This window comes from Magnolia sinica, chromosome 2 (assembly GCF_029962835.1).
Source record: "Magnolia sinica isolate HGM2019 chromosome 2, MsV1, whole genome shotgun sequence".
Lineage (NCBI taxonomy): Eukaryota > Viridiplantae > Streptophyta > Magnoliopsida > Magnoliales > Magnoliaceae > Magnolia > Magnolia sinica.
Genome location: NC_080574.1, coordinates 7,198,259 through 7,210,465, shown reverse-complemented (window position 1 = coordinate 7,210,465; position 12,207 = coordinate 7,198,259). Strand labels below are relative to the sequence as shown.

Sequence of the window (12,207 nt, the reverse complement as noted above, 5' to 3'; positions counted from 1 at the left end):
TCATTTAGTCACGTTGGAAATATGTTTTTTAAAAAAAAAATTTGTATTATTGACAGATTCACATCCCCATCAAATTATCAAAATAATAGATTGGTTTATCTCCAAACTTAGCATAGCAGCTACGAAAGCAGTACTTGTACCACACAAGGATCCTTATTCTTAGCTCGGGTGGTAGACTCTCTGGAGTTTCAACACCCAGTCAAAGGTTCGAGTATCCATATGTGGTGAAATTCCACTAGCGTGAGTGGGTGGGGGTGTGTGTGCATGTGTTAAAAAAAGAAAAAAAAAAAGTACTTGTACCACACAATGCTTAGGGGCCCAAAGCATGTCGCTATTTTTAGGACGAGTTCTGCCCAATGGAGGTGCAGTAGTAATACACCGAATTGTAAATGGTTATGGATAATCTATATCCGTTTACCCGATTACAAGTTTGGAAATATGGCTAATCATGGATCTCAGCTTATCAATTACTTGCATATGATGGAGAATATCGAATTTGAATTTGGAAAATCTTAACCGATCATCCAACTTCTAAGCATATCAGATATGAAAAGTAATGCATCCCACACATTTACATCCCTATAAATGATCCAATCTTTCTTTTCTTTTCTTTTTTTCTTTACTCTGTTTGCACAACGAGATGAGGTTGAAAGGTTGGATGGGAACTACTTTCTCAGGTAATAACAACCCTGTTTGAAATGTAGGTTTGGAAACTGCTTTTTCATTCAGCCCAAAAAACAGGAAGAAAAAAACCAATTTGATTGGTATCTGCTGAGTCAGTGTTTTGGCTCCTACTTAGTCTGGTGAGAGATGAGACAAGAGTATCCAAAGTGTACCCAAACACGTGTTTTAGCTCCTAGTTTATTAGATGACAAGTGTGACTGGTTGGATAAAGCAGCATTTCAGCTGCAAATGCTTCTTTAGTGATGCGTTCAAATATGATTAGGCTCATTTCGAGCTTGTAAATGGAGGTGAATGGGAAATGAAATTGAAGGTAAATGAATTGGGAGTAAATGAATTATCCAATTGTGTTTAGATGTGAATAAATGAAATTTAAATGATGTGTTTGAATGGGAATAAATGAGACGAATTGGGATGCATTTAACTTTTTACACTTGAACATATGTGATATCTTAAATTAGCTTGAATATCCCATAAGTGATATTTGACTGAATGATTGGAACAAACTCATTGAAATACATACTTTAATATCCCATTAGTGTACATAAGTGATATTTGTTGAATCATTGTAACAAGCTAATTGAAATACATACTTTAAATTTATTTTTTTAAATGAGGAAATTTCGAGCCTCGGGTGAACCACAAACATAAGGATCACAAATGAGCAGCTTGTCAACGTTTTCTAACTACAATTTAGATGACCAACCTTTGGACAATTTAGATCATTCTATTAGTATGCATTTAGCGATGCAGTTGATAGTTAATTTGTTTCAAAGTATCATCAATGAAGCACGTGTATGACGGATATGTGTAGTGACACCCTTGTTTATATTGGTGCAACTCTCCAAGGAAGCACCAAGAATGTAAGACCCGTATCCTAGCCTATACTGTTCCGTAGGTTTCCGCGGTCCTCCCGGTCGAATTTCGGTGACCTGCGACGCGTAGACAACAGTTGCGCGTGATCTTGAGTTGTCTCATATATCAGAGTCGGCTCGACTCGAGACTTATACCCTAGCGACAACACCGTCGCCGCGGTTCCAACGCTGCGACTCGCGCATCGATCTGATACTCAGGCCAGGAGATGTGGGTCTGCGTTCAGTTCGAGGAAAAACACTACGCATTGCAAATCTCATCAATCAATCAATCACCTCATGTCAAATACACACACCCATGCTTTCTTTCTTCATAAGTCAAGCAACTACCAAGTCAACTCTCAAGTCAAGTACACCATCACCTCACATCCATCACCCATCACTCTCTCTCCTTACAACCCCCCCCCCCTCTCTCTCTCTCTCTCTCTTTCTCTTCACAAAAATTCCAAGTAAGTGGTAGACGTCCAAGCCTTTCTAAGAGAGAAAAGTTAGTGTTGTGTGGCCTACTTTCCACCCCAAGGTCCTTCATCCTAACCCTTCATCTCTCATCATCTTCCATCAAAGTGAAGCACAAGGAGATCGGCGTTCCATCGGACCAAGAAAATCGAATGGTGAGTGCTTCATAGGCCTAGATTTTCATGTTTTTATAATGGGCCAAGTGAGGCCTACCGATTGATGGTATGGATCTCACTTTGGACCCTAGATGTGGCCGATGGCCCACCTTGATTCTCATGATTATTCCATGATGGGCCATTCTCCATAGATCTCATCATGATGTTTATTTTTCTTGCATGGATAGAGTCATCTAGACCTTTCATTTCGGTGGAAAAAGGATCTTCACCGTTGATTTTGATCGGTGGGTCCATATGTATTGGGACCCACTTGATGTATGATTGAATACATGGAACGGAGGGCCCATAGTGTCAGGGTCCCTCAATCATCACGTGTCTCTCTCTCTCCCTCCTTCCTTTATTTTGTAGCCCGCATGATGAGTATATGTGATATATATACTGTCCATCAAATGGACCCCATGGCCGTCCAAACCATGTGGGCCCTACCTTATGGACGTTGGGAAAACATAAATATTAGATTGATCTTAAATCAAGTGGGCCACGTCTATGTAGGACCCACCTTGATTAATGTATTCACGATGCCCGTCCAGCGTCCAGGGACGTTGGACGTGTTCACTGGAGCGTGAACAGACACTGGGGTGTACTAACAACAAGCCATTTGGGTGGGCCACCCATGCAGGCCCTACCTTGATGTATGAATTCAATCCACGCCATTCATCCCATTCTCCAGATCATGTTAGGCGTTGAGTCGAAAAATGAAGCCATTCTGACTATCTGGTGGGCCATAGCACAGAAAACAGTATTCTTTTACCATTGAAATCCGCCTGATGTTTCTACACATCATAGTACATTAAATATTGGGCTTGCTAGGTCTGTCTTGAGCCCTGGAATCCAAAGGATGGGTCAGATCCCCCTGATGTGGACCCCACCTACGAAAAACTCCAAAAATACAATTTTTTCAAAAAATATATATACGTTATGTGCAGCTGCAGGCGCTGCTGCTGTCATCAGCAGCGTCCTGCGCTGCTGCGATGAGGAGGGATGCAGGCAGGGATGGCGGGTCCCAACCGTGGGCCCCACCGTGATGTATTGACATCCACTCTATGCATTTTGATGGGGCCCTTAGGACAGTGGGTCCCCCTAAAAATCAGCCGTACTAGGAGCTCAGGTGGCCCACATGGCAAGGAAACAGTGGTGGTTTGAACGTCTGCCATTGAAACCCTTTTGGGTGCCGTAAAAGTTTTGGATCCATATGAAATTTGTTTTTCCTTTTCATCCAGGTCTGTGTGACCTTATCAATAGATTGGACAGTAGATAAACATTAGGGTGGGCCCCACATGGGACCCACCTTAATGTATTTATTTTATTTCCACGCCGTCCATCAACGTTTTATCAACACCGTCCATCCAAACGTCCAACGTCTGGACACTGGACACGCTGGACTGGCTTGGATATATATACATATATTATATAATATATATAATATATTAATATATATATATATATATATTATAAAATATAGTATGGTGGGCCTCACATGGGGACCCACCTGTTTTGAGATAAGGTGGGCTGACGTATCAGACGTCAGCTCGTTAGGTAGACCCCTCATATAAACCGTCCATCCCTTTGGCGAGCCGTCTTGGGTGGGCCACGTGCGTGGGCCCCACCCTGAGGTATGTGAATCATCCAAACCGTCCATTCATCTAACTTTTGGATATTAGTTTTTTAATATATATATATATATATATATATATATATATATATATATATATGTACGTGGTGGGCCCCATGTGGGACCTACCTGCTCGACAGACGGGTTGGGATCCCCACACCGGCCATATAGGTGTGCGTTGACGTCACCACATTCCATGGGACCCACCATGATGCATTGCGTTGTATCCATGCTGTCTAAGCATTTTGAGACATCATTTCATGTTATGGGGCAAAGAATGAGTCAGATCTAAAGTTCAAGTGGACCTCACCATTGGAATAGTGGATAGTGATATCCACCGTTTAAACTTCTAAGGGCTACCGTAGTTTTCAATGAAGCTAATATTTGTTTTCACTTCATCTATTGCTATGTTTACTTATGAATAGGTCGGATCTCAAAAATACATAAGGGTGGGCCCGATTGATATACATGAAGCCCATTTGATTCGGCCCATTTGAATCAGCCCATTTGATTCGGCCCGTTGATACGACCCATTCGATGTATTTGAGGCCCATTTGATGAGGCCCGATGTAATGTATTTGGGGCCCATGGGTTGAGGCCCATTGTGATGTATTAGTGCCCGTGAGTTGAGGCCCATTGTGATGTATTTGGAACTCAGGGATAGAGACCCATTGTGATATATTTTCGGCCCATTTGGCAAAGCCCATTTTGATGTATTCAAGGCCCATGGTTAAGGCCCAGTGCGATGTATGTATGGCCCGTTAAGTTGTGTATGAATCCCTTGTATGGGCCACTCCTTGGGAGCAATGTTGGTTAAATGGCCACATTGTTGGGTAATGATGGTTTAATGTTCACATTGTGACCTTCCCTTAGGCCTTGTTCGGCCGATTCCGATTGTCGAGGCCGATTATTAGTGTCAGTTATCAATACCGAATACCGAGGCCGATTGTCAAGGCCAATTGTCGAGACCGATTATCAGTGCCGGTTATCGATACCGAATATGAGTGTGTGACAACATAGCATCATGATACCTACACCTTGGAGCCACCTTGTGTATATATTGGGCCCATAGGAAAGTCCAGTTTATTGCGCGATAGAGAGGGTAAGGAAGCCCACTTATTGCACTTAGACTCGGATCCGCCCCCGGTGGGGGACATTGTGATGCTCCATCACTATGATCACATGTGGGCAGGCGCACGTGGGTGGACACTGATGTGGGCGGGGCCTGAGGAGCCTGGGAGAGCTACCAGTGATTGGCAGATTACTGTGCACACAGTGAAGGTAGAACTTTATCATACATCGGTTGCATCGTCCGATGTTGTGGTGGCTATAAGTTGGATTCTTTCCTTGGCGCATTTTAAATCAGTGAATTTATCTTAATATTTAGACTAGATCCGCCGTCCTTCTGTGGACCCCTATCATTTGTATGCATATTGTGATGGATGATTGATTAAAGCAAATGCCATTAGGCTGAGATGTTTATGGGACTCCTTATGAGACGGAGTTATCCCCACATGACCGCGCGATACGCGTAGGTTTGATATATGACCTAGATGAGGTTGATGGTATTCGTGGCTCGTCAAGATCTGCATATTGCATTGCATCGGCAGTATATGATATTTAGCTCATTATGATCTGCATTGCGTACTCTGATATTATATGACTCATGGACTTACCAGTATATTTCCACTTACTTTGATATCGTATGATTCATGATCTTGTCAGTATTTCCGCTTACTCTGATTACTCTGATATTACTTACTTGGCACTTATCTTATGCACACACTTTCACCACCCTCTAAGCTTTCTATAAGCTTATGCACGATAAATACGTGCAGGTGGCATTAGTTAGCAGCAGCGTTGAGCTTGAAGCGTGCAGTGGTTTTCAGGAATTTTGATTTTTTGATATATATGTATTTCCCTTTCAGCACTGTATTCAAATATTTATATTAGTGAATATGTGATGATGATGTTGCCTTTGTGATTTGGGTAAACTTGTGGTTATGCTTCTTATGAGACAAATGTATGTTGGAAAATCCTCCTTATAGGATCCCAGGATCGAAATCTGGCATATGGACATTGAGAGCTAAGAATGGGGTACTACAGAGGCTGTCGGTACCGGATTCGGAAATTAGGAATTTTGTGAGCCCGATTTCCGAGTTTGGAGCGTGACAAAGAAGGCATTTCACTCTATTTAATTTCAAATCTTATCTCAGCGAGGATTTCATTTACATGCATATTTATTTTCATTTACTCCCAATTATTTCCATTTACTTCCATTTACTCTCATCTAAACGACCCCTTAGTTTTTCTCAAAGACTCCTATAAAGGTTTGCATGGGCATTCAAGACCGAATTGAAGAATTCCAATAACAAAAGCAATTACAAAATAGGAAGAATAAAATAAAATATGGTTGTCTTAAACCCATCATCCACGTACACTGCATAGGTCGGATCAAGAAATCGCAAGAACAATTACAAAACAGGAAAAAATAAAAATTTTAAAAAACACAACTATTGGGAACCAACTGTTATGAATAAAATGAAGCTAAACAAATGTATGAGGCAGATGAGCCGAGTAATCAGACTCGATGACTATGGATTGCTTGAGGGCCTAAAAATCACCCCGAACTTTGGTGTCGGCTATTTTTTATATTGGCCTCAGTTGTCACTTTGGACCTCCAGTACTGACCTCGGTCTCAAGGATGACCTTGATTTGGAGGTCGGCCTCGAACATAGACCTCGAGATCTCCGCCGAAGATCATGCCGATCGAGGTAAAGTTGGATATATTTTTGAAGTTAGAATTCGACTCTAGTATGAGCCTCTCAAATCAACTCAAATACGCAAACCGTCTAGATACTCGCGGTCATTTAACAAGGTACACATGATAAAATTTTCGATTCTTCTACTCCTATTGCAGACCTACCATGACTTAGGCACTGGAGGGTCCCTCGTACTCAGCGACTGGTAAAAAGTGAGGCAGGATCAACCAGATTTCTGCATCAACACCGGCAATGATGCAAAGGAGCATAAAGGGGAGGGATTTTCCCTTGTACTTATAAAAAAAAAAAAAAACACTCAATTAAAGTTGTATGCCACCAATTAAAAGGTTAGTTATATCAACAAATTTTGAAGCATGGACCAGTAACTATTGTAAGCATGAATTGGACGTTTCAATCTAATCAACGTGTGCCACATATTCATAATGACTCCTTTTTTAAAAATATATATATATTATTATTATTTTTGTTTACACACGCGCACACACACACCCCCACACACTCACACCGTAGTGGGCTTTCACCACCTATGGATACTCGAACCCTTGACTGGGTGTTGAAACTCCCGAGAGCCTACCACCTGAGCAAGAGCACGGATCTTATTTATAATGACACTTAGGCACAGAATAGAATCTGCTCACAATATTTAGATGGATCCGAAATCGAAAGTATCCCCATCTGATTCTCTGGCTGGAGCTGATTGGTGGACATTTAATGGACGTTTGGAGTATTAAATAATTAATAGTCCACATTAAACAAACAAATATCCAACGAATCAAAAAGTTCAGATGGTTCCCTCAAACCTATTTATGGTACAATGACCCATCCACATTGGACTCAATGGGGGTATTGCCCCCACCTGTAACCGTACCCGGCACGGATGGGTGACAACATGGCGTGTCTTGATTGGACACCAAAACTATATTTAGACATGGCTCACCCAAACATGTTTGAAAGTTATTGGATCTAGTACTACTTGATTGGACCCATCTCTGTCAAGGGAGTGGATGAAGTGACCTTGCCTCACCCAAGATGGTGCGGCCTTATAATGAGGCCATCTCGATGTATTTTTTCTATATCCATGTTCTTCATCCGTTTTGTCATATTAATTTGGGGCATGACCAAAAATGAAGCAGGTCATGATCTCCAGTGAACTACTTTGTAGGAAACAGTGATGATTGGACACTCCACTATTAAATTTCCGTAGGGCCTTTCATAATGTTTCTGTAGTGTTTATTTGCCATCCAGCCTGTTGATAAGGTCATGCAAGTTTGGACATTTAGAAAAAACATCAACGGGATCCAAAACATCTTTGGCAGCAAGTTTTAATGGTCAATCACTACTGTTTCCTATGAGGTGGTCCACTTGAGGTCTAGATCTGCTTCAATTTTGAGCTCATACCTTAAAATAATCCCGTAAAGACAATGTGAACATCGAATACGTACATCAAGGTAGTCTCCGCAATAAGAGCCTTGCCTTCTTGGGTGAGGGCGGGGCTGTACCCGATCAGCTCTCCTCTAGCAGCCTGTAGGCCAATTAAATCCTGCCACATTACTTTGCCTCCTGACTTAAATGCATTACCAATCTACCTCCATCAACACTGGCCCAGCAATTGAAACAGTGAAATTTGATAGAAATTTTGCCACGTGCACAATTTTTCCACGGAACTATCAGACTCCACCACCAAATGATTACCTCGTCGACGAGATTTTTCGCCATTTCGGTATTACAAATGTGCATATTTCGTTAATGCCAAGCACACACACGAAAGACTCCATGGCCCAATGGATAAGGCGCTGGTCTACGAAACCAGAGATTCTGGGTTCGATCCCCAGTGGAGTCGTTTAGTGCTTTTAATTATACTTTTTTGCAAATGACTTTAAATGGCTGAAGAGAAATTTTTTTCTACGGCTCACAAAATCAATGGGGGGATGCGGATCTATGGGGCCCACCGTGATGTAAGTGTTTTATCTACACCGTTCATCGCTTTTCTCAAATCATTTTAACATTTGCATATAAAATTGAAAAGGTCCACAGCTCCAGTGGACCACACCGGAGGAAGCTGCAGTGATAATGGCACCCATCATTGAAACCTTTCTAAGGGCCTCCATGATGTGTTTTTTATCATACAACCTATTAATAAGGTCATTAGACATGGATGAAGTGAAAAAACAAATATTAGCTTGATCCGGAACTTCTCCAGCTCCTAAGAAGTTTTTAATGGTGGAAATTAAATCCCCACTTTGTGGTTCACTTAAGCCCTGTACCTTGCTCAATATTTAGTTCATACCTTAAAATGATCTGAGAAAAGTGATAAACGGCTTGGATAAAACACTTACATCACGGTGGGCCCCACAAAGCCCTGCCTAGACAGATTACCGTCCGGGTGGGGGTAGGACGCAATCCGCGTCCATCTATGGTGTCACAGAGAACATTGACGGTCCCAATCATTGGACACATGTGGACCCCAATGGGGCAGCAGGCAGGGGAAATAAACTCAAAGAATATGATGTCCGGTGGTCCAATATGGTTAAGATTGCAGATTCATGAGAATTTCAATGGATACAGTTATTTGATACTCTGCCCATGAATGACTCTTAATATGCAGGCACTCAGAAATTACACGTGGCGTATAGCAACTCAAAATAAACCAACTAAATTTTGGAACCACTGCTGCTGATTCCAAAATCTAATAAGTTGAACAACCTTAACCCTTGTTTCGGGATCACACGTTGAAATAGAGCCATTGGATGTTTTCATTATTAATCTTCTGATAAATGTCGCCAATCTCGTAGTTTGATAATTAAATAATCTTGAGTTTTGGGTCATGATAAATCTAAACTGGACCAATTCTAAAGAGGTGCAGTCATCAGGTATCCATGCCAATATAACACGTGATGCTACAGGGCTTCAATGGGGCCCACATGTACTGTGCATCTTAGAAACTAAAAACTAGGTTGATCCAGAACTTAGGTGGGCCACAACGTAGGAAACAAGGCAAAACCATAATTAAGAAAGTTAAATTCATATGGTGTGGCTCAGTTGGGTTTTGAAATGGCCAATTTGTCACATGTCCCTTTATCTTAGTGGGACTTGTAAGATGGATGGGTTAAATGTCATATACACACAACACAATCAGCATAGAAAATGTAGGAAGGTCTTATTGGTTGTGTGGGGACATAGATTGTGTATCTAGTAAACTTACATAGTCTTTCATTATGGTGTGGGTGGGTGTGTGCAGAGTGTGAGTATGTGTATTAAAAAAATAAAAAATAAAAAATAAAAACTCAGTTACAACACTTATAATGTACTGAGTAAATTGTGTGAGGCCCACTGTGATGTATGCTTCATTATCCGTGTTGTCCATCTGATTCTATCACCCTATTTCAAGGCATGAGCTAAAAATTGAAGTATATGCAAAGCTCAAGTGGCCGATACCATACTAAATCATGGGGATAATGGTGTCCACAGCTGAAACCTTTTGAACGTCTACAACAATGTTTATTTGCCATCTGACCTGTTTATGAGTTCACACTGACGTAACTAGATTTGGCTATTCACCTTACAGTCCGTGTTCTATAAGCCCCACCATGATGGTCACATTTCATCAATACTATCCATTCATTTTACCGATATCATTTTATGGTATGAGCCCAAAATGAGGTGGATCTAAATCAAAGTGTACCACATCACAAGAAAAAGTGTTGATTAAAAGCCCGTAGTTGAATACTCTACAAAGGCCACAAAAGTTTTGGATTAAGAGATTTGTTTTTTTCTTCCTTTCTTTTTTCCCTCCATCCAGCTCTATAATGATGGAATAAACATGTTGGATGTCAAACAAACATTACCATGGCCCCTGGAAGTTGTTAATGGCGGACATTCAATCACCACTATTTCTAATGTTGGGTCCACTTGAGATTTTGATCAATCTTATTTTTTGGATCAACCACAAAAATGATCTAGAAAAAATGAATGGGTGGTGTAAATAAAACACACACACTATGGCACGGCCCATGGAACACTAACCCGTCACTGGCCAAATTGTGTCCCATACAAACATACAAGAATGAAAAACACGAATGGCATCAGCTTGATCCAAAACTTTTGTAACCTGCCACAAGCTTTCAACTGTTGTTCCTTGTGGTGTGGTTAACCTAGGCTCATGCCCTACGGTGAGCTGAAAAAACAGCACCGATAATTCACACATATCACTATGGTTCCCACAAAGTTTATTTAGCATGCAATCTGCATCCCTCGTACGGCTCCTCATCTTTTGTGCCATTGGCCCTTTAGTTTTCTGTTTCGAGTTGATTTTTTCTACATGCCTTAAAAGCAGAAGGATGCACCCAGTTGATGTATGGGTTTATTCATACCATCCATCCATTTTTCCACATCATTTTAATGTATAAGCCCAAAATTAATGCATATCCAATGCACGGTTGAACCATCCAATATAAATTAAGTGCCCACTAGGTCTAATATGCATGTTTTACCTTAATCGAAGGCTACCTGACCTTATGAACAAGTTGGATGGCAAATAAATATTATAGTGGGCCAAGGGCTGAGAAGATTGTGTTGTGTTTTTTAGAATAAAAATAAATTTCAAAAATAAAAGTTATTTTTAGAAAGTAAATAAATATATTAATTATTTAAACTTTTTATAAATAGTGTGTATAGCCAGTTGGTAAGAGAAAGGGTTTTTGTTTATACAACCAGAGTTCAAATCTCCTTGGTTCGCGTGCGCAGCTTGGGCACTTTATTAGGCGCACTTAGGGCCTATTTGTTTTTTCAAAGGCAGTGTAAACCATGTTTGAAAATTCATAGGTATTTGTGCCATTAAAACTAGTTCAAAAGAGATAATTTTAATTTTTGAATGGTATAGTAACATATATGATATATCCATTCTGTCCATCTATTTTACTACAATATTTTGAAGCATGAGACAAAAAATGAAGCAGATACAACACTCAGGTGGCCCACACCAAAAGAAACAGTGGCCCCACAAAGTTTTTAATGGTAAGTATTTGATTCCCTTTTTCATATGGTGTGGTCCTCTTGAGTTTTGGATATACCTCATTTTTTTGCTCATATTATAAATTCAAATGGTATAATGGATGAATGGTGTGGAGAAGTGAAATGCATCACAGTGAGACCCATATATATTTTGTAATGTTTTTGGTTTCTGTGTTAAAAAAGTAAGTAGTCAAATCAGGTATGTTGTAAATACACGGGGAAATAATTATTACTCTTTCACCTGGTATTTACCAGTGCACTGGAAAATCAAATAGGCCCTTAGCACTTCGCACGTGCGTTTTGACACACCCTGATGTTTTATTAGCTCATGTGGATACAGTTTTTATTGTTAGATAACTGTTTCTATCTGAATGAGCACAGAAATAACCGCCATAGGACAAAGAGTCATGTCCTTTCGTGAAAGGCTATTGTTTGTTGTGAATAGGTATGGATTTTTTGAAGAGACACATTAGCATATATTTAGGAAGAAATTCATAACCTTTCAATTGATATAAATCCTGGATACTATAATCCAGAAGTTAATACTTTTAATTCTTAAGATTATATCATCCTCTGTGCAATTACTCTCGATCTGACCTCTTGCTAAGTTTTTTCTT

General features: G+C 40.4%; 1 non-coding gene across 1 annotated transcript; it reads left to right on the top strand.

The window, feature by feature from the left end:
- Positions 1–8,347: 8,347 nt before the first annotated feature.
- TRNAR-ACG (transfer RNA arginine (anticodon ACG)) lies at positions 8,348–8,420 on the top strand. Its single transcript has one exon. It is a non-coding gene; the product is annotated as a tRNA-Arg (tRNA).
- Positions 8,421–12,207: the final 3,787 nt, after the last annotated feature.